Source organism: Corvus hawaiiensis, chromosome 6 (genome assembly GCF_020740725.1).
Source record: "Corvus hawaiiensis isolate bCorHaw1 chromosome 6, bCorHaw1.pri.cur, whole genome shotgun sequence".
Lineage (NCBI taxonomy): Eukaryota > Metazoa > Chordata > Aves > Passeriformes > Corvidae > Corvus > Corvus hawaiiensis.
The window spans coordinates 13,889,966-13,912,775 of NC_063218.1; the positions used below are offsets into that span (position 1 = coordinate 13,889,966).

The 22,810-nt window shown below is 39.2% G+C and overlaps 1 long non-coding RNA gene across 2 annotated transcripts; it reads right to left on the reverse strand.

Moving 5' to 3' along the window:
- Positions 1 to 1,325: 1,325 nt before the first annotated feature.
- On the reverse strand, positions 1,326 to 16,045 carry LOC125328161. Of its 2 annotated transcripts, none has more exons than XR_007204567.1 (3): positions 15,325 to 16,045; positions 14,627 to 14,919; positions 1,326 to 2,826 (listed from the first exon to the last, which is right to left on the reverse strand). It is a non-coding gene; the product is annotated as an uncharacterized LOC125328161 (long non-coding RNA). The 2 variants fall into 2 exon arrangements; XR_007204566.1 differs by having other exon boundaries at positions 1,326 to 2,829.
- Positions 16,046 to 22,810: the final 6,765 nt, after the last annotated feature.

A 22,810-nucleotide genomic window follows, 5' to 3' on the forward strand; every position in this document is an offset into this window, starting at 1 on the left:
CCAAGTGTAACAACCCCCTATATAAACTTTCTTTAAAAGGAATTTTCCTTTTACTTCAAGAACATCTGGCATTTGTTTGACTTTTTATTAATACCTAGAGAATTAGTCACTACTGTAGCTGAGCACCTAGATAACACCACATTTACCTCCAAGAATGGACTTGAGACAAGGAAGAGCTTTCCCACCAGTGGCCAGGTTGTAGGCAGTCTACATGAATTGATGAGGCTGTGGAGCAGCCTCCAGATAACCCCCAAACTGATGCGCAACACGTTCTGCAAGGACATGCTGGGAACGAAGCAAGTTGCTTTAGTCAGGCTGGGAACACAGCAGGGGCAAATCCAGGGGCTGTAAATCTCATGCAGAGATCACAGCTGCAACCATAGCCCACAGTTTACAGCACAAGCTGTAGATCAGTTGCTTGGGTGCCTTAAGCCCTTGGGCAGAGAAGGATTCTTTCCAGTCTCCTGCAGCCTTGTTCTCCAGCACAAACACCAATTGTTCATCCCCTGCCTAGGGTCAGTTCCCCTTAAAACTTGAAGGGGAAAAAAAAAAAGCAAGAAAAAAAAAGAAAATAATATCTTCTCTTTCAGGCAAAACTCAGCAGCAACTTTTGAAGCAGAGCAGATGTTCAAGAGTGTGGGGAGAAAAAGCTGCGCTGCACAATTTAAGGCACCAACTGAATGATACTGTATCAAATCAAAACGTCAGGGGAGATTTAGGTAGACGCACTATGAATGCTGAAGCTGAAATCCAGCCTGAATATGGGGAGTTAATGTCTCCATTCCTCAGAAATGTGATACAGGGACTTAATTGCTGAGCATCTCAGCCTCCTACGTCACCCCGAAGATCCCGTTTCCAGGAGCATAGCTGACACCCTGCTCGGACACTGGTTATGGGAGGCAGAGACAAACCACCAGCACCATCCCTCTGTGGCCAGGGCATCCCCTGGCAGGTGTTAAAGGTGAGCTGTCCCAAGGCTTCATCTCACAGCCTCTGGCCCAGTCGCCAACCAAAACCAGTGTCTGACCTGGCAGGGTGGGGGGCTACATGTGACTGCAAATGCTGCTGCGCTGCTATCAGACATGATCAAGCCAGGAGGAAAGGATGGAAAACCATCATTTTTTAAAAAAAAATGTTGGTTTTTTTTGTTTTTTTTAATAATTTTAAAACAATTTAAGGTTGTCCACTATAAGAGAAATGTTGGTACAAACTTCCAATATTCCTTCAATAGAAATTTTTAAGAATTATAAAATTTTAAATTATAATAGAAAAACATCAAGACAGCTTTTTTTCTTAAAAAAAAAAAAAAGAGGATCATTTTCTGTGGATAATTTTCTATGCTTCCTGCCTTGCTTCCTTACAACCTAAAATTCATCTAATTCAATACTGTATGTGCACTGCAGCCTTTAACCACTATTGCCATGTATAAGTATAAAAAGGTGATCAGTTTCACTCTAAGAGGTTTCCTTGTTAAAGATGATCATTCCAAACCTCATATCTACGTCTTCCTTGCAAAAATTCCAAAGTGTTAACTATACATATATTTATAAGGATACCATCTTTGTCAGACTTCTTTTAATTTGGGAATTTTTTGGTAATACTCATCCATGCTCTGTAAGCCCTATTCATGTGGAATGGGTGTCTTTTTCCATAAGTAATTCTTGATGACTTCAATAGACCAGTTATGATGCAAAATTCTTAATTTCTGTGAGAGTATCTGACTATGGTTTCTGTATTCTGAAAGTCACTATAGGCAAACAGAGAATAATGTACAAATACAAGATCAATAAATTTTTATTTTTTTTACTTTTTATTTGACCTAAACTTTAACTTATTTTCAAAACAGGCATAACTATTACACCTTTGCCACTTTTTCTCTTTCTCATTTTCTCTATTGGGGCAATCCAGCCAAAGGAAAAAATAATACTAGGAACAACATCAGTTCAGATAAGTCATGCCCGCTATATGAGAAATACCACCAATTTTATTTTATCCCCCACCTTCATGCCATGTCAGAGGCTGCAGCTTGGGCCTTTCAGAACTCTACAGGCACAACTTACAGTCTCATCTTAGTCCCACAGTGCTTGGGTGGTCTGTCTCAAACTAACCAAGGCAGGAATACCACCTCCTTGATCTATAATGTGCTCATCCATTTCACTTGTCTGCTCAGACATCCCAGGCCAATGATTTATTTGCAGAGGTGAAGCTAGAAAAACCTCCCCCTTTCCAAATACATGTACACATCCTTTTATAAACTGGCTGAAATATTCAGTAACTTCCCAGTGGGGAGTGGGGTTTCCCCCTCCCTCTCCTATGTGTTCTATATGGTTTCCATTATTATTTGATAAATGTGTTATGACACACTATTTACCTCGGTCAGCAGCTCTGGGGAGCTTTGTGCAGCATTGCTCCCCACCTCTGCCACCCACTAGATATTTCACAAGTAAATCACATTCCCAGATTAAGACAATACAGTTTGGTACTGGAAAGGGAGAAAAGAGGTAGGGCAAAATTTGCTGTAGGAGGCTTTGGCTTCATTTCTCTCTTTTGCTTCTGAGCCATGAGGAGCTAGTCCTCAGCCTGTAACACTGGTGCTACCTCAGTCAACTCCTTTTTTCTTTCAGGGGCAGGAAGACATTCTTTGTTCAATGTGCTAATTCTCCATGCTTGAGGTTCCCAGAGAAATATTCAGAGCTCAGTTTTCGATACAGGAAGGAGGAAGCCTGTCTCTTGTAATGCACATGTTCACAGGTATTGAAATAATCTTTTCCAAGGGCAGGAAGTGAGCCAGGATTTACTGTGTGAAAGAAGGTTTGCAGTCCTCTTCTGCTGAAAATAAAAAATATATATTTAAGGTGAATGATCACAGACACTTTGTGTGGACTTGCTCAGTAGCACATTACAGCCTAAACTTGCGGGGCGGAGGACGTTACCCTCCAAAGTAGTTAACAAATTACATTACTGCAGCAACTACATATACTCTCCAAATAAGGCTTGTCAGGGAAAACTGAGCATCATTGCAGCTTTGTAGATGAATGTATTGGTTTGGCACGGCCTGGTTTTGGGTAGCAGGGGGCCACAAAGACGGCTCCTGTGAGGAAGCTGCTGGAAGCTTCCCACCGTGTCCAGCAGAGTCAGTGGCTGATGGCTCTGAAGATGGACATGCTGCTGGCCAAAACCAGGCCAATGAGAGAGGTTGGTGAGGCCTCTGTGATGACATATTTAAGAATAAAATCAAAACAAAGTCACAAGATTTTGGATGCTAGTCAGAGAAGAGGAGGAGGTGAGAACATGTGAGGGAAACAACATGGTGACACCAAGGTCAGTGCAGAAGGAGGGGCAGGAGGTGCTCCAGGCGCCGGAGCCGAGGTTCCTCGGCAGCCCATGGTGCAGACCATGGTGCAGCAGCTGTGCCCCTGCAGCCCATGGGTCCATGGGGGGGAGGTGCCCGTGCCGAAGCGGGTGGATGCCTGGAGGAGGCTGTGATCCAGTGGAAGACCCGCTGAATAGAGAGGGCCCTGCTGCCAGGCTGGAGCAGCCTGTCCTTGGAGCACTGCACCCCGAGGAAGGAGAGAGCCCCGGCGCTGCAGTTTTGGGAGGGCTGTGTGCCCGTGGGAGGGGCTCACGCTGCAGCAGGGGCGGTGCGGCCGCTGCTCGTGAGAGCGGACCCACGCCAGGGAAGTTCAGGAGAACTGTCTCCCATGGGAGGGACCCCACGGCCTCACAGGGGAAGACTCCTCTCCTGGAGCAGCGGAAGGAAATCCCGGTGATGAACTGACCAAACCCCCAGGCCCTGTCTCCCTGCGCTGTCGGTGGGAAGGAGGGAGGGGCTGGGGGAAAAAGGTGTTCTAATGGCTTCTTTTACTTCTCATTATCCTCCTCTGATTCTGTTAGCAATAAATTCACTTCCCAACTTAAGTTGAGCCTGTTTCGCCCTTGAAGTGTTTCTCCCGGTCCTTATCTCACTCACGAAGCGTTTGTTAACTTTTTTTTCCTTTCCCCTCCTCTGCCCGGCTGCGGCAGGGGAGGGCGAGAGAGCGGCTCTCGTGGGTGCCTGGCGCTGGGCCAGTGTCAAACCACGACAATGAATTTGATACCAGGACACCATCAGTAGGGTCTGCAGATGCAGTGATGCAGATGTGTGAGCACATAATGTGTATGTCCGAATGGGGCAATATCAAACCTGATTAAGCCTGTTTGCTGGAAAACTACTGAAAAGCAGATCTTTGCTAGAGTCACAGGTTGACCTTCCAAAATCAAACAGAACCAAAATCTCAAACGAAATTTCGTCCAGGAGAAAAAGCAGCCAGCTGTAGAAAGTGAAACTGTTTCAGGGAACACCACTGCTCCAAACTCTGCCTTGCTAATCCCACCAACGCAGAGCACTATCTGTAGAAAAGGCAAGACCCCAGTCACAGTATTGTTGATTCCACATTCAAAAGTATGAATTAATAATTTCTTTTTCTTTGCCATAAATTAAATATAACAAGACTGACTGAGAATCACAGAAGTTTTGTATTTTTTCTTCTGTGTTTTACAGTTGCAATAATTTTTTAAAATAAGTGAATTATGATAGAAGCATACTAGTATAAGAAAAAGGGTGCTAGTGTTTCCTCTCTAATAACTTCAGGGTGCCTTACAAGGTGCTTCAGTTAAGTCAGTGGAAACGCACCTTTGAACTATGCTCAAAGTGATGCATGGCATGGACACCAGTGCTGCCTTCTCAATATCTTCACCCACAGATAGCCAGAGTCCTTGCAATCCTTCTTTGAGCTCACTAACAAAAGCAACATGGGGAGGTCTTCCCTTCAGGGCTATGTGGCTCAATGCTCATGACTCTTCTCCCTTCTCCTGTGCTTGTATAGAAATTTCAACGGTTTTTACCCAATATTTCCTCTTGCATTCATATGAGGAGGTGAGAGCTATGCTTTCTCATCAAGGCTTCCAGGCTAGGTCTCACCCTTCAGTTAAGATAAGTCAGTCTGCAGAGAAGAACAGTCACAGACCTTCTGTCCTAGTAGTTCTAAGTATCAGACCTCTGTGTAGGGATGCAGAAGCTGCTACTGGTTCCTATTCTGTACATCCTAGAATAGAAACCAGTTACAGAACAGTGCCTGCAAACTGAATTTGCAGATACAACAAACCCTTTCCCAGCTGCCACATACATTTGCAATATATCTTCTATCCCTTATGTCCTCTGTGATGGTAGAGTGAAAAATAAATGTGCTCACATTTATAAGCAGTAATCTCAATAATATGAAATGTGGGTATTTCCCTATGAACACAGAAGTAGTAAAATCCCAGTAAAAGCATCCCCCCACATTCCTATATTAAGGAAGAAATTTGGCAAATTTTTGTCAAAGGTAATATTTAAAGATCTGAGCTGTGTAATGAATGGAATGCTATATTCTGTCAGATAACAGTAATAGATGTTATTAAGCAAAAAAACATGGTATGCTGATGTAAGTGGATGTGGCACACTCTACAGATGATAATTCCTGTCTGTGTCTGCAACAATATGAAAAGGAAAGCAAACCACAGGAAAAATCCTGCCAGATAATTTAGAGATAAGAATTAGTTACTGGGAAAAAAATTTGGAATATCAGTTTGATTAAATGCCAATATTGGAGTTTCAGCATAACAGCTTATATTTCCATAATTATTGAGTCCAGATTGTCATGGTGTGTATGTGTTGCTGTGTCTTTGTTTCTTCTTAAGCCTGTTGAAGACATGAGCAAATTTACAATGATAAAAAGAAAATCAAATCCACGTCAACATGCTAAAATAATGGAATATCCAGATTTTTGCTTTCTGTTCATGAGTCTGTTAAAATACAAAAATAATTAAAGTAAAGCAAGTGAAGTATACATGTTGCTTTCCTAATAAGAAGCAGGTAAAAATCACCAGCCTAAAAAATAACCCAGATATTATGGACAGTTATCAAATTTCAAAGATTAATCAATGGGAGAAAAAAAAAGGAAACAATTGTATGCTGCAATAGTTTTTGTAGTCCTTCTTCCCTTTTTACAAATATTTAAAAAATGAAAAAGTTTTTCATAGCAGTCAGATTATTTCATCAGAAGACAAATGAAACCCCAATGTCATACAAATGTTTATCCTATATCCCTTCATTTTCCCTGTCAGAACAGTGCCCCAGCAAGGAAAAGATAATTCTTGCTATAGTTAGCCTGGCATCAGGAGAAGGCTGTTTGACTAGCCAGTTAATTTTGGCTTGCTGAGGGATAATTAGCATAAACTATTTTTTCTAGCCACTTATTCATTTTCATTAAACTTACAGGAATTTAAATAGGGACTTCCACTCCTCAATCAAGTTTGTCAAAACTGGGCCTTGTTTTCGATTGACTTTGGGCGCAGCAGACAAACAGTACAGTTGCACAAACCTTCATTCCTAGCAGAGCTGAAGCAGAAGCTTAAGTGCCTCTAGGAAGAAGCATAACCTGAGCACTCAGAATAAGGTTATAAATTAAACTAGAGCAATTGATTGAACCTAGACAGAACTGAAAGGTGTTCACCAGGAAAAGTGAATCCAGGTTTGCTGTAGCTTTATATTGCAATTCCTTATTTCCACACTTCTTTCTGTCACTGTGTATCATCACCACATCTAGTGTACCACATAAAGTCTCCACTGCCATCTCATTCTTCCACTTACTCTCTCAGGTCCATAAGGATGACCCAGGCATATAACAGCCCCAGATCCTTCTGTGACTGCAGGGCAAGGGGCAGGCTGTGCTGTGCTGAGCTGAGAGCCCCACGATGGCTGCCAGGCCAGCCAGTGCAGGTGGGATAGTGGCCAGCACAGCATGGCACATGGAGCAGGTGATGGCTGCACCAGAGTTACAGCCCTTTTCTCAGGAATGAGATGTTCCCAGCTTCGTACAAACATCAACTTTTAGGAAGTGACTTAAGAACTTTGCATTTCTGATGGCCAACAGCTTACACTGTTAGTGGGGGCAGAAGTTGATAGGCAGGTAAAAATCATGATAGCACGTGTCTCTTCCTTAAACTACAGACTAAAAAGATGAGGAGACTCATGTTCACCTGATTGTAAATGATTTCCTGCCACTAGGCTGTGTTTCTGTGACCCCAGTCATTTAATATGTTCGCTTTTCCCTATGTTGTCTAATAGTGGTTTGGCAGCCACCCTCCCTGTGACAATGACTCAGTGTGCTGCTTTTCCTGTCTTATTCTATGAAACACATCATTTGATGTGACTAGCACAGCTCATTTTGATGAGTCACAGAGCCAGGAAATACAAAGAAAATGCAGTTTTCTGAAGGATGCAGTTCAAACAAATGTTAGAAAAAATATAGTTTAAAAAAAATTCTTCATCTTAAAATTGTGCATACAGTATAGTTCATGTCTACCCACCTACATGGTACAAAGTCGTTTTTCTATGTTAACATTCATTACAACATGTCTGATTAATTTGGAAGATGGGTGGGGAGAATACATGGAAGGACATTCTATCTGTCCATGGTACACAATTAACATCCATTTTCTGACATTCTTAGAGAATCTTCATAAAGCTGAGCCTCCCTTCCTATTTCCTAATGTGTAGTCTGTAACTTCTGCCTTTATTTCAGTTCATGCTTTAAGAAACTTGTATTCTAATTTGATAGGTTCAATTAAAAAAAACCTTTTTTTTTTTTTGCCTCTGCTTAGAAAAAAAGAAACAAGCAAACAAACAAACAAACAAAAAAACCAAAAAACCAAAACAATAAAAAACCCACCCCAGACTCTGAATCCACTTTTTCCTTTTTCCAGCCTAGACCTATAACCACAAAAATATTCTTCCCCTACATGTGTTTTTCCTATTTAGGTAGGTAGGAAAAACTGTATGGATTTTCACATTTCTTCTTCTAGGATTCTTTATAATTGGGAAAGAAAATGGCCAGAGAAAAGGACTTGCCACAACCTTCCTCCTTTCTCTGACCTTAAGCAACTGCCTACTCCTCCTAGCAAGAGTAGAGTGGGGAGTGGAGAAGAACCAGGACAATAATACAGCTCTTCTACACTGCTTCTTAGCATTGTTTTACTGGGGTGAAGAAAATTCCCTCTGCTACAGCCACTGCTTCATCAAGGATGTGGAGAGGTTATAGATACTTTTATTACTGTTGTATTCTTTAGAATACAGGAAAGTTTTCTCATCATTTCCCTTGACAAAAGCAGCAGCTCAAAGATCAGGAACACAATAACAGCTCTTCCCCTGCCTCCCCTCCAGTCCCCCCAGAAGTTTGCATTGCCACACACATCAGGAGATGTGTCATATTTCTCCTCCTTCCTACTCTCAGGAGCTAATGGTGAAATAGAGAATGCTTGATGGCAACACCTCAAAAAATTCATGGCTTGCTTCAGAAAGGGCATAGGAGCTCTGTCTAACAAAGCCGAGATCGTTTGGACTGGACATCAGCAAGAATCAAACTGACCTGGCTGGAAAATCTTGGCAAAAAGCTACAGCTACAAACAGCCAGATCACCGGTGAGCAATGGAGCAATGTAGAGCACGGTCACTACAGCCTTTTTCTTTCTAAAGGTAGAGAAATAATCAAACTGAGCACCATCACCTCCTCTACAATTATGACCAAGTACACACACTATAGAATACTCTTCTGAATAAAAATAATGTACTTATTTGAAAATAAAGATGATTTTTTTTAGGGAAATGGCAGAGAACAAAGTGCACAAGGCCAAACTTTCTAATAAATGAGATTTATTATGGGAAAAAAAAGTCCAATAATTGCATTTTCAGGGGAAAGGTCATTATTACTTAGAAAGAGGTTAATAGAACAATATTAATGGCTTTTTACAGGGCAAAAGAGATAGATGCAGCATTAATATGAATGAAAACAAGAATGCTCCCTGTTACCAAAGTTTAGACTGAAAATTCAGAAGGTCAAACTTGTCTTTCGTATTCCCCAAAATAAAGAATTAGACAGTATAAAATGTTATCAAGCCTTTTCATTCAATGAGTTTAACAGAAAGTAAAGAAAGAAAGTGATGAAAAGTTTTAGCCTGAAGCTAACAATTAGAAGCATCGCTCAAGTTCTATGTTTCTGGGAGACTCTAAGGGAAGATTGTTGAAGATAAAAGTCAACATGAGTCCATCATTGAACTTTTACTAAAGGAATTGCAGATATTCTGTCTATTTGGCCAATATTTTAGATTAGACTAATTTTCTAAAGTAATGGAAAATTGCCAGAGATAAAAAATAATTTGCAATATACATTAATAATAGTATTACATGACACATCCATAATGCTGTCCATGCAAAAGTCTTAAAATACTTTATAAACACTTAATTAAACCTCCCAACACCGTGAGAAATAGATTATTTTTCTCAACCATTTCTCAGCTGGAGAATCTAAGGCATGGACAACTTAAAGCAAAACATTTACCCCAAGTTATGTAATGACTAGAACTGGTTACAATCAATCATGTAGGAATGAAGAAAGTATGTGCAACAAATACTGCCAGAATCAAATAATTTTTCTATCAAAACAAAAAATGTCCTGCATACTTTAACAAGGTTGAGCGCCCAGAAATCTCTTAAATGCATCTAATAATTTTTTCCTCATTAATATCTTTACATACACCCACAAATACATATTGTCTACCAATAAATAAATAGGCAAACAAATAAATGAACTGTGTTTACTTAAAATACATGTTGCAAAAATATTTCACATCCTCATTGACAAAACTAGCTAAATGATAAAAAAATTAAACCCCAGGAATCTCCAGCCTTGACCACAAATACTGATTTTCCCTTTTAGGTGGCATTGAGCGAGGAAGAAAAGAGAAATCCAAAGGTGATTATAAAGATGGTTATTATCATCTGTCATACACGTGTGTAAACTACTAGCATGTTTTAACTACAAGGCTAAGCAGGATCTGTCTAACTGGTAATTCCAGCCTGAATACTCAGCAGTACCACACCAGGACTCACAATTATGTAAGTTTGCTCTTAAAATGCAAGTTGGAATCTACTGCTAAATCTCCATAGTGACGAACACACTGAAAAGCTGTCCTACTTTGGAAGATTAAATTAACTTTATTTTTGGTTATTGTATCTAAACACTGTAACTTGCTTATTGTACTCTCACTAATTCAGTTTTACTTTACCAAGAGCCTCAGACAAGGGAATTTGCTTGAAGTCACAGTCATGCTGTGAAACATATATATTTAGGACATCATTTCAGAATACTGTAATTATAAGTAGTTGAAGTCAAAACTCATAATTGTGCATGATGAGCGAAAACTGAGGAATCTTTTCTTGAATGGTCTGGCTGTAAAGTTCCACTGATCCCACCAGTCTGAGCAAGTTTCAAAGCAGATGTCTGTGTATTATTTGGGATGTAATTTTGTCACGAACTTAAATAAAGAAAATTATTCAAGGGCTACAATACTTCTTAAATCCTGATGTGAAACTATTAGTACTGCATTGTACAGTCATTTGAGGAAGATATTACTTAATATAATGGGTGAGATTAATGTAAGATGTTAACTCTTCAGTCCTTACTCTTATACTATGTTCTTTATATACTGTCAGGTAAAAGGATGGATAGTAGCATCTTAAAGGCTTCCTCTTCTGTGCTCTATTTCTCTGAGTGAAAAGATGATGTCTAGCCTTCCTCATATTGAATTCATTGGTTTGGTCTATAAGAAAGGGCTTTTGGAAGAAAACCTTTAATACAAGTCAAGGTAAATTAAATTGAGATAGTGCAAAAAATATAATGTGAACAGAGTATCGTGGCAACATGTAAGGGCTTAATTTCCCCAATTCTAGGGCAAGACTGGGTGAAATCTAATGAATCACAGCAGCACAACACCACATGGAAATCAGCATCTTACCTAGATGGAAGTCACAGCTGATGACTTTGCAAAACAAACCCCAAGATCCCTTAGTATTAACGAGGTACCCACTCACCACAGCTTTTACAAGGCACAACAAAACACTGCAAAGTAAGAACATTCATGAGTTTTGGCTATCACAGTGCATGCAGTCTGCAGAGAGTCACACGGGTAGTTCAGCTCCCTTAGCTGCTGCCAACAAAAGCAGCCAAGTGAGAAGGACACACAGATCTGGGTTCCCTCCCCAGCTCTGCCACCTCATCAAGAAATCACTTCCCTCTAATTCCTCTGGTTTCTGCCTGGAAAAATGGCTTTCTGCAGGAAGTTTTAAAGAGAAATGGGAGCTTTAAAAAGAGATTTCAGAAACACCTAAGTGCAATTCAGAGCCTGACGATGAAAGTATTATGTTTTCTGGGGATTTTTTCTCCTTGCCATCTTCATAGGTGGATAAATAAGTCAGGTTTTTTCAAATAGAGATATTTCTTAAACATTTTACTGTTCCTGCCCCTAAAACTGACTTCTGCACAGTCAGTATTGAAATCTACTTATGTTTCAAACTCTGTGGTATTATATGATTTTGTTGGACACAGAGATGGATACAAAGGAACAATAGGTGTTGCGAATATTTTAAAAATAAGCTGTTTCAAGTATTTTAATCTCAAAAAGTACTTACTCAATTTAATCACAATCTTCATAAAGTACTCAAGTTGTCAGTAAGCCTTAACCCTAAAAATGTGAATGCATAGGGATTTTTATGGGCCTGTTGGTGGGGGGTTATAACATTTTGATTTTTTAAATTTATGACTGAGTTGTTGGAGAGGGGAAAATGTCTTATAATGGGACTGTAGCTGAATGCTTAATTAGGAACAGCTAATCACCTCTTCAAGTAAGCTGGAGAGTTACATAACTAAGTGTTACCATTCCTACAGATAAAGACACTTTAACTTGGCTTCCTATGGAAATGAGCTTTATGTAACCGTTTTGTCTGTCTCTCCATCTTTCTTCTCACTCCCCTTTGCTTTCCCTTCAATAAAAGGCGGTACCATCAGCCAGTTTGAACTTGAGGGTTAAAAAACTCCAAAATAATATTCCTACTGGTTTTATGGACACAGCTGGTGAGATAAGAGAGAAAGACCTTAATCACAGCCCCAGTTTTCTCTAAAAGAAGCAGAGAAAGTTATAGACAAAGTTAAAACTTGATGTGAGATTACTATTTGTAATGCCTGAGCTGCCAAACAGGTTGGCTGCTTTAGACTTCATGTGCTCAATTTCCTTGTAAAGAGAAATAAATGAGCAATTTTCTGGCCTAACAGAGACCAACAGGTGTTTGTGTCCTCCTGGGTCAGTGCAGGTCACTCTGCCCTGACTCCAGGCTCAAAACACAGTCCTTTAGGAAACATGGCCACAATAAAATAAAGTTGAATGGTATAAGTGATCTTCCATTTATTTGATTACTCATACACTCTATATTGTTTTGTCTTTTCTGTTAGCTGAATGCAATGACAAGAGCTGATGTATGATGAACTATCCAGAGGTGTTCATAATCATCTGCTTCAATGTACACTGCGGCAGAGTCAGGTCTATGTTGAGAGTAATTTTGAAAATCAGATCCCAGAATGATAATGATTTATATATTCCTAGTGTAACATCTGGACAAGACAACCTTCCTCATATGGTAAAGTCAAACTACTCTGATATTAATAAATCCTCTGGTTCAATCCTAGTGATGTTGTCTTTGATTTGAAAATCCAAAGGGGAGAAAATCGTTTAAAACAACCATTCATTTTAGCTGTGAAGTATTCTTTTCATTTTATGTTTCTCACAGACATGCAAGAGGCACGCTTTCAACAAAAGGTAAGTCCAAACAAAAATTCCTGAATTTTCAGAAATATTTGAAATTTGCTAGATTTTGAAAAACTTTGAAGCCAAGACAAATGCTGTGGTTCATTCTTATCTTCACTGGCCTAAAGCAAAAGCCCAGATTCTCATGTTTTAGGAGACCTCACATGAAGATTTAAATATTGTGGTCCATGTTCATAAACAAAGAACCTAGAAGGAGCTACATGTTAATCTAGTCAGAATTTGAATCTAGTTTCAGCATTGTATTATTTCAGTAACTTAATATATCATTAGATGTTGAGGATGAATTTTCTCTCATCTTTTTAACCTGGTCAGTCTGACCAGCCAGGGATGAAACTGATACGAAGTGTGAAACGCTCATGGCACCATCCCATAGGCGAACTACCATGAACCTACTGACATCCCTGAGCAGGGATGCAAAATATTCGTTGCCCATAGGAGTGCTTTTCTCAATTCTGTTTCATTAACTCTGTGTACTGTTTTACTCTGCTGGTCTATACTTGTGATTTTTCTGTCTCCTTTCGGAGTCACAGTGTTCACAACAGACCCATTTTAATATTATTTCAGATAGGATTAAACAGAGAACAGTTTCATGGTGTTCAAAAACTGAGCACAGAGACCACCACGATTATTTCTTTTGTGAGAGATGGGAGGGAAAAGGTATTAAAGCTTGTGAGATGGCTGAGCCATTTATTTGCTGTAGGTACTAAAAATGTTATTTTGGTATGAGGTGAAAAAACCCACCATTTTTTTACCAAAGGCAAAATCATTAGAAGTCTTACAGAAATACAGATATGTCTATCGTACCATTATGGTAAGATTGCACCAATCATAATAACGTATATACTCAGAGCATAGCATTCAAGAATCAGTATAGAAGATAAATGTAGGATAAACAATATATATTATCTGTCATTGACGTGTCCTCAAGCAATGAAATATTTAGAAAAAATTATAAAGATTAATAAAATGCCTCATACATCTGCATGTAAAAAAATAGTAGTAATGTTCCTCACATTAGCACAAAATTAATACTTTCATCAAGTTCTTTATCCTGATAAAGATTTTTTCTTATGGCTATAGAAACGTACTGAAGTATTTAAATCACCTGTCAAATGTAAACCTACTTGAGTACTGACACTTTAAAAATATAATGTGAAATCAGATATCATTTATACTTGCTAGGATTTTTCATGTTGACTTATAACATATGAATGGGGAGGCTAGATGCAGAGAGAGTAGATTTTCAATTTTTACCTTTTTTTCTCACTAATTTCCAGAATGTAATTCTGCCCCCAGCTGGTTAAGACACAGCTGACATAGGAGATTGAAAGTGAGAGAATATTGAACCTATGAACTCTGCTTCTTCTCAGATGATGACTACAATTTGCATGCAAAGTATCAGCAGCTTTAGTGCTCAGCACAGGTGCTAATAGATTCTAAGTTCTTTATGTAAGTATATACTGCGCCCTCTTCATTATAGCACTAGTAGCTCAAAGGTGAAACTGTTTTCAGGAAACAGAGTTCATTGATTACTCCTACAGAACATTACAATTAATGACATCGGTCTGTGGTAATTGCTACACCTGTATCAGATCATCTGAAAAGTAGAAATTTAATACATGCTCAAGTCACCAACAGATTCCAGAAAGTTGCATACATCTACTGCCTGGAATGGATTTTTACATGCTTGTGTGTCTCCCTATTGCTCTTTTTCATCAGATCCTTAGTCTGCTTTTTGCAAACAGAACACATGTACTGAAAAATTTACGACTTTCACTTATTTTTCATGTATAACTGCAACTCATCCTTATCTCCCAGGAAGGAAGAAAAACAAAGGAAAAAGCAAAGTACAGCAACAGAAGAGCAGGGCGATAAGTTGTTATTATTATTACCTTTTGAAACAAAAGCTTTCATTCACCCTTCAACCTCTCTCCACTATCTTCTATCATATTTCAGGACATCTCTTCTGATGCAGCTGGAGAATAGATTACAAATACCTTCAAATTCATCTGGCTTACTTTCCATTCCATATATCACCTTTTCATATGCAGCAGTTTCTGTCACATCAGCAATCCACTCCCTCAGTAGCAGTTCTGATGCATCCTTTCAGGTCCTCAGTATCAGTTTTCAATACCATGAGACTAATGGGGACAATGCCAGGAAGTTTAGCCCCTGTATTTAGACTCTGTATATTCAAATAAATAAAATGGGTGAGAAAGTGTAAGTGGAAATATTCACTGGAAATAGTTTTCATAGAACAAGAAAAAAGAAAAAAACTTAAAGGGAAAAGAATGATTTTTTAAAAAAATAAAACAGATTTTAGCATCTATGCAAATGTCAGCATAATTATGGACAAAATAAAATGGTCCCACTGCGTGAGTAGGGCCCCACTGGCTGACAGAGTCTGGTAACTGCTGCTTTCCAGAGTTTTCTGCTGCCTCCATACCCTGGTGTCCCAAGTGGGCTCAGAGGACAGGGCAGCCACAAGAACCCATGGTCCACCTGAGCCCTGCAGAAACTGAGGAAGTGGAACAGTATATAGTGAAATTTAGCAGAACACTACAGGAGTATGACTGGTAAATGAACTTACTGAGTTTACATGGCAGAGAAGTGGAATTACAGGGGGAAACAGAGCTGCGGAGGGAGCACATGATTGAAGCAATAGGATGTGAATACTCAATCCATTAGCCTTGACAGAAAATCTCTGGTGTAGGTTTGGGAAGAGGCAGAAGGAGGAGGAGTTCTGTTGGGAGGTGAGCAGGGGACAGATCCAAGAGGAACAAATGGCTGTCAATGAAGAATTCTGCAAATTCACAAAATTACTCCTTGACCAAGCGCAGACCAGACACTGAAGATGCCAGAAGAGAAAATTGAACATATGCCTAAAGTAGGAAAGAGCCAGTCACACACATCACGAAACTACTGGATATCATAAATTTATCAGAATAAAGAAGTCTGTCTCTAAGGATATAAGTAGTGTGGCACGGCTGACACAGCATGGTGGGAAGGAGATGAGTATCATGCCTGACAGAAGAGAAAGGTGAAATCCTGGTCAATATTTGCTGACTGAGAGGATACAACTATCTCATACCCAGCATATAAAACTTTTCAAAACTTCCTACAGTCAATTTTAAAAGTTTAATTTCTCTTTCAAATTTACCTAATAGTTCTAGTACTGATTTTTAGTTTGCTCCAGATAAATCCTGTTGCAAGTGAGCTTTTCTCTTACATTCCATAGCAGCTGGAGTTTCTTTGTTTTCCTCTACCTATTGCTTGTCACATAGCAGCACTTATGAAAAGTGTCCAATGAAATAAGCACTAGAAAAACTATCTTCTCTCCATTGTCCTTTTTAAAGGTCTCTTCATTGTGCCTTTCATTAGAGATGATCAAGAGATGAAGGTAGGGGAGGGGCTGAGCACACCCTAAAGACATTCAGAACAAAATTCATTTGACAAATTGCCAGACTTTGAACTACTGTGTCTGCAGAGGAAAAAAAAAAAGCCACAACCAAAATGTAAAAGCAGGTAACTTGCAGTCTGACAGCAAGGATTCATAAAAAAAGAGAAGTGTTCTCCATTATGTGTTACGTTGTTTTTGTTTTTCATGGGGCCAATTTCTCTACTGATTCATCAGAATGCAACAGCCCGGACCTACACTAATAGAAAATTTAGGCCATAGTGTGACCTTAAATTATATTCCTAAATATTTGCAAAGTATGTAAACTGCAAAGGCCATGAAAAGGAGTGAGAGTTGCCTGGGTAATCCGACACATTTCCAGTCTGAGGACTTTTGTATGCCTTTGAGCTTTTTAATGTAAAGCCTACCTCCATATTATAATCCTAACAGCTCTGATTCTACAGCTCTCTTTTTCAGTGTTTCCTTGACACACCACCACACCCCCCCACACCACCCTCAAATTCTTTTAAAATCCTGGAATAATTTGTGGTCAAAACTAAATCTAAATTAAGTCCATCTGGGGGAAGTGGAAAAACCTGAATTCCATCTTGTTGTCTTGAACATCCTATGGTTGCATAACAACAAAATGCCTTTGTTCTCACAACTAAAGTATGCATCAAGAATCAAAGAAGCAAGAAAAAAAGGGAATGTTCCAAGCTATTACTGTAACAATCCAATTACAATGCCTATCAAACTTAACTTCACAGGTTATAGCTCCTAATTGCCTGACAAAAATTGACACTTCAGTCGCAACAGCATAATATAATCAGAGTCCAAATTAAATTTGATCGTGGGCAGAAAACGATGCTATCATTCGGCGGCATGGAAACAGGAGATCAACTAGCATGATATCAAGGATCAGAAATGAAAATTATTCATTAATGGCAATGGTTTTCTGATAATGGAAATGACACAGTTCAGACGGCTTCGTAAAAACACTATTAATTAAAAAGATGATAGACCTAACAAGGCATAGAAACCAGTGGAACCTTTCTCTGTGCTTGTTAAGGTGAAAGATGACAATGTTTAAGAACAGAAGTTTATGCACTTTTGTGAAAAGTATTCCGCTGATTCTGTAGCAAGTTTACTGGTTCTTGCTTAGTGAAGCATCTTTCTCTAGGGTGCTGTGTAAGAGGGACATAAAAAGTGTCTGAGGCCATAATATGGCATTGTAATAAGCATGAATACTACCAGCTATAAAAGAGAAGGGTCCAGTTCATAAAAAAATGCACATGGGATTTTTGCATACTCCCAAGAAAATAGTGCAGGGGAAAATATTTTATTTCCCTGTACAAGGAGATCTGTTCCCAATTCACTTTGGAGAAATACAGAGGTGCTTTATGCTGGAAAGAGAGCAAGCTGAAAATCCACCCTCAAAAGTTTCCTTGAGCAAGAAAAGACAAGGCCAGTGCCTCAGACTGCTGAAGTTCAGACAATGCTTCTGTTCCTTACACAGAGCTCCAGATATTAACGCAATAAAAACCTCCAATACTAATGCAATGCCACAGGCATCGAGTTTGAAATAATGCTCTCAAAGGGGTGATCGCTGTACCATTGAAACCACTGGGTGCTTCTGCCATGGCTGGAACAAATGAAACTGCAGTTGTCCTGGTTTGAGGAAGAAAAGGTCTATTGGCTGCTAATGATCTCCATGATCTACTCCCTTGTGCTCCCGTTCGGGCTCTACACCCTGCGGGATGGGTCACTGCCCAACACACATGATTGAAACTGCTCTTGAGGTCCCTCAACTCCTTCTTCTTCAGTAGCTGAGCGAAGCAAAGAGGCATCCCCTGCTGCAATTCCTTGCTCCACAGGCAGCTGCTTTGGAAATGCACAAGCAGAGGCCTCTGAAACTTCTTGCTGTGGGAGACCAAAGATTCAAAAGCCTGAAAAATAAAGGACTTTCAGAAAGAACAGAAGGGAAGAAGAGGCAAAGACAGGTGTACCCTTGGAAAAGGATGACTCAAAGCAGATCCTCCTGACCCTAGAATGCAACTGCAGTACATTTCAGCAAATCAGAGACTCAGTAACTAATCTCATGTTCCTTAGATTTTCTAACGGAGGGTCACCTAAATCTACATGTCACCTCCATCTGCCTCTGAACTATCTTCACCTGATAATCAACACCCTCAAAGATCACCTCACTTGCAAAACAAAACAAAACAAAACAAACAAAAAACCATAAAATACTTAATGCTAATCTATTTGGAGCAGCTCCAAAAATAAAAAACATGCAAATAGTGGATGTACTTTTAACTTGCCCTAATTATTTAATAGTGCTTTTGCAGAATGCACAACACTTGCCTGAATTGTCAACATTGGTTTTAAAAAGAAAGTCTTTTGAAAAACCTTTGAAAAACCCCACCTTTGTTTTTAAAACATTAAAGGGGGAGATATTATGTAAACAATATATCATCATTGCACTGTACCTGTAAGAGCTCTAGGACAGGTCATCAGGTTTCAGTGCATTTTATTGAAATACTCTTTAGCTCTTTGCACACAATTATTTAAGGCAGATGCAAAGAATGCTGTAATTCAACATGTAGACAGCTCAGGTGTCTGAGTATATATATAGTAATACATATGAATGGAGGAAACAGATACCCTATAACATCAGCTAGCAAGACATTAAACAATATTGCAGCTACCATATGATTATCTCTTGGGTTTCAATAACTTGACATCATGAGAGGGTGTTTACAGATAAACTGAGAAATTTTAAAACACAGTGTATCAATATTTTCTTGGTTTTTTTTCATTGTGTAGCAAAGTTCAGAACCAGGAAGAATGAAAAACAAGGAATGAAAATAGAGACCCAAGTTTGTGTTGTTTGGAGGTTTTTTAGTAAATAATTTAATTATATGGCTTGTGATGTATTCTGAGCAATGATGTAAACTCCTTTCTGACAAGAGTGGCACTGCTCAGAAGCAAAAGTGGGTATACTTATCCCCACAGCAGGGACTTTAACACAGAGGCAGCCAAAACCCAAATCCATTGTGACCATTAATCCTGCAGGGTAAAGTTATAGACTGAGTCATCTAATGGATAAGTTCCCTCTCTAAATTTCAGAAAATTAAATCCCATACATGCCCTTTAAGCGTTCCAGGGTCAGCTCCACACCCACTAACTCTCAGGCTTGATGGGAATTTTCTGACAAAAATGATTGCAGGAAATGTCATTTGATGTGCTTTGACTATTTTGTGGGCATGGTCTGTTCAAAGGTGGTATTTCAGATAAAAAAAAGAGAACTAGAACATCTAGACTAACAAGCAGGTCAGCAGTCAGGGTGCTTTGCAAACTAACAAAAGAGATCCATGCCCTTATCTCTGCACGGTCTCATTCAGGGCTCACTGGTGATTCCAGATTACCAAGTCACCTTTTACTTCACCGCCTGTCTGTTCATCACATCCCCCTTTGCTGTGAAAATTTCGAGTGGTCTTGAGTTCATGCTACTGACAGCTTAACATCTCACATGCAGTAAAAGCCATTTCCACCTTATCTTTGCTAACAGTGTAAAATCAAAACAATTATCATTCTTTAGTTCAACCCTGGCCAGAGGAGAACCACTGTAAAAAGAGATTCGCCACTCTGCATCCCACTGCTGTTGACCTTGAGGACTTAACAACAGGAAAACACCTTGCTTAGGTAGGGCTGCTATGGCTGAGAGCCCTCCCACAGCCTCATTGCAGATTGCAACTCCTGATAGGTACAACCTGAAATTCTTTGGTTTTCCAGGAGGACTCACTGTGACAGGGAATACACAGCATTAAGAAGAAAATAAATAATGAAATTAAGCCTAACAGGGTTGCTGGCCCATTTTCAGGTCCCCCATTCTAAAACTTGCAAATATCACCATTAGGCACATGTCCAAGTCTATTTCCCTGGTGAATTCAGGCTTATGCACCACTCGAGAGGAGTCTGTTAATGACTACAAAGATCCACAGCTGTTTACAGTTTAGACTCAGTGGTGGACCAGGCAATAAGCTTGATCCAACAATGAAGTTGTTGGACTCTCACAGCAAGGGGAGACATTGTGTCAACTGTTTGCTTGCTCATAGCACAAGTGAGTACCAGGACAGCTTAGCGGGGCTCCATGGAGCAGGGAAGGCAGTAGGTATGGATTGGAGAGAAGATGTGCAGAGCCCTGAAAATGAAAGAAGTGTATACAGGAATGAAGCTTAAATAGCTTACAGAAGCATAGATGAAATAACAAATAAATAGGGCAGGGAAGTTCCTTACCACACATCCATAAAGGGACACAATCTATTCAGAAAAATATTTCAAAATCAGATTTATACTCACTTGTAGAAGTCTGCTGTGACATTATTTGCTGTAAATCCTTTTTTTCTTTTCTTTTTCTTTTTTTGTTAGTTGCTTGTCATGGGACAGGTTTCTTGCAGAAACTTTGTGGGGGTTTCGTGAATGAATAAATGAGAGAAACAGCTTTTCAAGTAGGGTCTGGTTTTCAGGAAAATGATAGTAAGAGACAGACAGGTTACCAAAAACCTGCAGAAGAGTGGGGGAGGGTATAAAGGAGGCTTATATTAAGCTTCAGATTTTCAGACATGGAAATGAATGTAATATTAAAAAGAAATATGTAAGAAGGTGTTTGAGGTAAAAAGAAAATGGGGGAAGCAGATAGAAAAAGCAAAAGTTATTTTATAAGAGGATACAATCTTTCAACAACATATCAAATAAGCACCTCTTCAAGCCATGCTCTGACTACAAGTCCAAACTGTCTGCTGATTAGGAATGGATGTAATAATCCACTTTAAAACAAAATAGAAAGTATTCTTCAAGGAAGAATTCCTAGACACCAAGACCGGCAGACCCAAAAGAAGGCTTCAAATATTAAAAATTGACAGAATTAGAAAATTTGCCAAAAAGGCACCCTTGTCAATGCTAGATTTTAAAGCATGACCTGACAATGTGAACTGGTCCAAGTTCATTTCACTTAGAAGTAGTGCTTTTCTCATTAAAGCAGTGTTTTCTGTCTTTCAGTTAAGATGGTTCCCAGAACTTCCACAACTGGTGCCAAGGGGTTGTTACAAGATTATTGAAAGCCTTAAGGACATGTCTGTGTGGGTGGGCAGCTGATCAAGTTATTTATTGATTGACCAGTTAGTATTAAGTACAAAAATTCAAAGGGGAAGGATGAAAATGTTTCTCGTAAGGTGAAACCCTCCATATTTACCAAACAGATTATCCACAACAGGAAATACTTGATGGTTTGATTGCAAAGTCAGGCAGGTCCTTGGCCTCACTGACTTCACTGGAGTGCTGACAATTTACCAGCGGAAGATCTGTGCCCCCAAGATAGTTTCTTAATGCAATGGCAAGCTCTTAAATTTATAAAAAGCAGGACATAGGAAATACAAACATGAAATATCTTTTATTCAGTCACTTTTCTCACATACAGGATTTTCTAATATACACAGCTCCAAAAAGCAGGAAGAGAAAGCAGTAGAAATGTGTAAACTCACATTCTGTTTCAAACCTCATTTGAAACCAAAAACTCTCATTTTTGACTCATATGTGAAGTGCACCTACAGTATAAAAAGGGGAGTAGAATAGCTACTGAAAATCAAATTCCTTTAAGGGCACAGCTGTGCTGCAACTTTCCTTGACTTTCTGCCTGCCTGACACCTTAGGCACTCAAGACTTGCAGCACAATTTTAGACTCAGAGCCCTGCCCACCCTTAGCTTTGAAAATATCCTTTTCATGTAAGGAGGTTAAAATTGAATGCCCAATCTCCAGAGTGTGCCTGTGAACTGCCCTCCAAAAATGTACCACTCTACTCTGTGCAACTGATGCTAAAAAGACCTGTCACCAGAGAAGATAAAGGGATTTCTGTGATCACACAGCTTTTCCAAATTCAAGCTCACATCAGAGAGTGAAGGAATGTCTTTGCGTGGCACCTGCTTACATATTTTCTGGAGTGACTGCAATCTAAATATTGGCAGCTGATAAGAACAAGAATACTAAACTGTTCCATATAGCACTGTTCACCAGGACTGTACGTTGTTATTCAGCAACAGGAGGTCAGAAAACAGAAGGCAAAAATCTGTACATAAATGTATCCTATTGGTGATTCCAGGCCTCACGGACCAAAATATCACATGACTAAACAGTTTCTGTCTGTTCATGCACCCTCATTTTACATTTAATTTCTTCAACGGTTCAGAAAAGTCTTTCAGTATCAAGTAAGTCAGATCAAAGTAAACGTATAATATGCATGAACAAGTCCACTTTGTATAATATTAACAATGTAATTTCTGTCAGAAAAATGAAATTAAGAATGTAAAAAAAATTTTAAAAGTGATTAAAAGCAACAAGGCAGAAAGCAAAGCAAAGGATGTCTGATGTCTGTACTTGGGGGGGAGGGAAGAGTTACTGTAACACACAAGGATTTTTGTCAGCCCTCTCTATAGCCTATTTCTACAATAACATCTTGGATTGCAGATACTATTCTCTATTGATACCTAAGGGATGAAGCCTTTATATGATACCTATTGCAAAATATTTTTATTTCTCATCCATTTAAGACGTCCATTTATACTCCCTTAAGAAATGGAAACTGCTTTTTTTGTAGGCTCTTATCTCAGATTTGGTTAAAGT